The sequence below is a fragment of the Meles meles genome, chromosome Y, assembly GCF_922984935.1.
Source record: "Meles meles chromosome Y, mMelMel3.1 paternal haplotype, whole genome shotgun sequence".
NCBI lineage: Eukaryota > Metazoa > Chordata > Mammalia > Carnivora > Mustelidae > Meles > Meles meles.
This window is the reverse complement of record NC_060088.1, coordinates 8,975,852-8,981,011: the sequence shown is the minus strand read 5'-3', so window position 1 is coordinate 8,981,011 and position 5,160 is coordinate 8,975,852.

The following is a 5,160-nucleotide window of genomic DNA, read 5'->3' as shown; positions in this document are numbered from 1 at the left end:
GGCAGTGATGCGGGTCAGGAAACACAGCTGAGTGACCTATTAATGGAGACCATTGATGAATCCCTTTCATAGCCAAATTTGGATTCGCACAAATACAAAAGTATCTATGAGTATTGGAGAGGAGAGAAATAACCAATGCAACTATTCAGTGTCACTCCATGTGTAGCCCCTTTTGGGAAGAAAATCTATTCTTTCTTTGAGAGACTTGCATTTCACCTGCCAAACAATTTCAAAGAGAGCGTGGCTGCAATTTAGGAAAATAAAACACAGTCTACCTCATGAAACCCAGACGTTAAATTTAAGTGTAATGATAGAATTACAGCTCTGTAACAGGGTTATTCTTTACAGATTCAAATTAAAGCGGTATAAGCATTGTGTTACATGTCACATTGTTTAAAGCTATTCCAGAGGGAAAGGAAAAAAAATACAATATGACAAAATATTAACGTAAGTTTAATTATTTAAATGCACGTAAATGAATGAAAGGAGGGTTTTTAAACTTTTTAAAAAATAGTTGTGATAGTGATGGTATTGTTTTGTAGGATGTACAGTCCTTTGTTTTAGAGAAATATATTGAAGAACTTAAAAATATCGTATAGTGTTCCAACTTGATTTCAATGTAATACAGTGCTATTAACCAAACTGGCCATGACTTTAAGGTTATTGAACCTCCCTGATGGATACATGGAGCTCATTGTACTATGGTTGTTAATAATAATTCTTATAAATGCCCATAATTTTTTATTGTTTAAATTTACAAAAAAAAATTAATCTCTCCTCACAACATGGGGCTCAAACCCACAACCCCCAGATCAAGAGTAGCATGTTCTATCAACTGAGTCAGCCATGTGCCCCACATTGTTTTTAAAGATTTATTAACAGAGAGATACACAGTGAGAGAGGGAGCACAAGTAAGGGAGGTGGGAGAGGGAGAAGCAGCCTTCTTGTCTAGCAGGGAGCCCGGTGCATGGCACAATACCAGGCCCCAGGGATCATGACCTGAGCCGAAGGCAGACTCTTAATGAACGAGAACACCACGATGCCCAAACATTTTTTTTAATAAGTTGAGTAAAAATAATCTATGGGATGTAGGCAGGGATGGGCTAAATTTGTGATAAATGTTAAGGAAGACACTTGTTATGATGAGCACTGGGTGTTATATGTAAATGATGAATCACTAAATTCTACACTGAAACCAGTATTACCAGATGTGTTAACTAGAATTTAAATAAGGTTTAAAAAAATAAACTTAAAAAAAGTACGTTGTGTTGCAATTTACTTATTGGTCAGAAACAGGCAAAACTTTACATCTAAACTCTAAGGATTTAGTATCCAGAAAGGAGCATCAAAAGATCTTCTGGAAAGATGGCTATGGTGTATTCCAATCCTGATGCATGAGTGTATTATCTTTATAAGAATTCTTTTTTTTTTTTTTTTTTGGTTCCACAGTAAATTTTATTTAGACCTTTATAAGAATTCTTCAAGCAGTACTTTTATGTTTGTTTTCATTTTTATGTTTTGAGGAATTAACAACATGGTTCACGTTTTCTTAAGAAGTAATGAGTAAGTGTCCATCATAGATAAATGGACAAAATTGGTACACAAAGGACTACTCTCCAATCTTAAATGGAAAGGAAGTTTGAACAAATGCAATTGTACAATTCCACTTATATGAGTTTGAAGTAGTCAGATTCATAGAGAGTAGAATAGTGGTTGCCAGGGACTGGAGCAAGGCCAATTTGAAGAGTACTAAAGTTCCAGATATGGATGATGGTGATGTTTGCCACAAATATGAATACAGTTAATGCCACTGAGCCACACACTTAAACATAGTTAAAATGGTAAATTTATGTTACATATATTTTATCACAATTTTACTAAAAAGAAAAAAATAATGTATAATGGGTTGTTCGGAGTGCATGAAAATGTTCATAATAAAATTTTATAGTTAAAATCCAAATTTAAAAACCCTGTATATTAAACATAATTTCCTACAACATCAAAATCAATATATGAAACCAGAAGCACCTGCTTATGTTGAGCCTGATACAATCTACAAATTGTCTGTAACAGACATATCCTCCCAGTTTCCCACTGGCCTTCTAATTCCCTAGTTTCAATCATTGTCCAGAAGGATGTGAATTTATTCCTTTAAACTGAGGACACATGTTTCATGGAATCTACAGAGATATAACTGCAACCTGAAATGAGTGTAGGAGGGAAGTCGTTGTACACTTACCCATCATACACTTTTATCCCCACCCCAGACCGAACTTGGGTTTATTTGCCCATAGAAGCCTAATTGTCCCGGGAAGCAAATTAGTGAGGATGACCTCATTACTGTCAAATCTATGTTAGGAACAAGAGAACCCACTTTCAAACCAAGTTTTGAGCACCGCATCTCCTAATGCCTGTTCATGTACAGCTTTTTCACCTCGCAAGGAATGTGTAAAAAGTTAAAAAGAATGAGTAAAGGAGGAAGTAGCAGAAGTTAGGTCAGAAGGATAAGTGGAATATGATTATCAGGTTTGGATGATTCAGCAAGGATTCTGGTAATTACATCATTAAGAAGGGAGGCCATGCCAAAATTTTGAGCAAAGGACTCACCTTCACTCAGGTGTCAAAATCCAAGAGCACAATCTTCTTTTGTTTATTTTTAACTTTTATTCATTTTTAAAATTTTTTACCAGTGTTCCAGAATTCATTGCTTATACACCATACCCAGTTTTCCATGCAATATGTGCCCTCCATAACACCCAACAGCAGGCTCACCCAACCTTTTAAATCTCAACCTGATCAAGCCTCTCCTGCAACCCTGAGCAGTTATCAAGATGTTGGATTTTATGTGTCATCTTAAGTGGGCCACAGGATGCCTAGAGATTTCGTTAAACATGATTTTCGGAGGTGTTTGAGAAGGTGTTTCTGGATGAGTTTACCATTTGAATTTCTAGACTAAAAGAGGCAGATTGTCTTTTTTTTTTTTTTTTTTTTTTAAAACACAGGTAGGCCTCAGCCAACTTGTCGATGACCTGAATTGAACAAAAACGCTGGGCTTAAAGAATTGGCTCAGCCTATATTCAAGCTGGGTCATGGGTCTCGCCCTGCTTTGGACTCAGACTCCAACTGGAATAACTTTCTTGCTTCTCAAGCCTTTGGACTTACACTAAACTGTTGGCCATCTAGAGTCTTGTCTTTGCAGATCTGGACTACAGAGCTTGGATTTCTCAGCCTTCACAAGTTTATGTGAATGAAGCTTGTTGATATATCTCTCCTAAGATGAGTAATAGTTGCACGTGGTCTGTCTTTTAACTAAAAAAGGATACATAATGTTTATTGAGTCTGAATTTGAAGGGCCAATTACTCTTTTGGGTGTGTTACTCTGATCAATTTGTTGGGTGGCCCAAGAAGTTGCTGGTTTTAGGAGCCCACAGCAGCAGAAAATTCTGCAACAGTTCCAGACACCCCTGCAAAGTGCTCTGTGTATGTGAGACGTACAATCTAGCAGACTCAATGGGGCTTGGTCTGTGGCAGCTAGGGATACTCTTTGGAGCCTTTGATAGGGTTGTACATGTGACCTGTAGCACAGTCCCTTAGAATGTTTTAGTAAACCCCTGCCATGCTTACTCTGCCTTTGAGAACCAGCCTTTGGTCTGTTACTGGGCATTAGCAGAGACTACCATATAGGAACTGGACCGTGGAATAATGATGGAACCTCATATGCCCATTATGAACGGGGAGTTATCTGACCCATTAGGCCATAAAGTTGGGCATGCACAGCAACATTGCATCATCAAATGGAAGTGGTATACCTGAGATCAGGCCCAAGGAAGTTGTAAAAGCACAAGGAAATTAGATGACCTCGTGGCCCAAATGCCTGTGATCCCCACTCTTGCTACACTGCCTTCTGAAAGCCTGAACTGCTTGCCGCAGGGGGTTCCTACGATCGGTTGACTGAGAAAGACTCAGGCCTGGTCTCAGACAGTTCTACGCTATACATAGACACCACCTAAAAGTAGACAGCTGCAACAGCACAGCCCCTCTCTGGCACATCCCTGGGCTGGGGGTGAAAGAAAATCCTCCAGAGGGCAGAATGTTGAACAGTCCTGGGTGAGGTTTGGGTGGTATCCTTCACCACCCAAGTGGTACCAATGAAGAAGACACAGGTATGGATGTGCCAGCAGAAGACTGTGCCTTCTGCTATGTGGAGACGTGTGTGCCTTCCATTATCTGTAGGGACAGCTGGGAGACTCCTGCTGTCAGATTTAACATACGAAACCCCCTCAGTCTCAGAAGCAAGCCCTTTCCTCAATGGTAGGAGGCCTGAAGGCTTTTGAGGAAAAGAACAAGGAGTCCTAGGGAAAGGGGTTGGGCTGGAGCAAGAAAAGCCTTTGTTCTGTTGATGTGCTCTGCAAAATAATTTCATTAGTAAGTGTATAATGTATCTTAAGGCCCTGGCATCACAGTCCAGGAGAGCTTATGGAGCCAATTTGTGGATGGTCTCCATGCATCAAGTGAGGTGGGATGGGACCATGTTCTTACAGGAAAAAAAGTTTATGGAGTAGCGAAAGTACATTCTCAAATGATAACAGTATACATAGGCACAACACGTACCATACGCCACCTTATAGACATTAAATGCCGTTATCCCTCATAACAACCCTTTATTCCTTTATTTTTTTCACACGTGGAACTGAGACACAAAGCAGTTAAGGTATGTGAGAACGCAACACACATTGGCAAGGCTTAGTATTCAGACCCACAGTCTGGGTCCAGGGTGTCTACTATATCTCAAAATAGTATGGCAGGTGGCTGGAGGTAGCAAAGATAGGATTAGAAAGTGAGTGAAATTTAACACAGGGCAAAGGAAGACCTGCTCTGTAGCCTAAAACTGCCTCTCTCTTGTTTGAGGAGGTAGGACAGGAGGAAAAGGAATCATCACACCTCATATTTATTAGATGAGCTGCACTTAATCTTCTCTGTCTCATAACCTTGGATTTGGGACCCATTCCATGTTTCTGGGATGGGACTGAACTCTTTGAATTATGTCCTGAACAAAGGTATAGGTAGCCCATCATTTCCCAGACGAAACAGGCCATGGGCCATTGCCAAAACCAGGACATGCCACATCTGCGTTAATAAGCCTTTATTAACAGTTCCAAC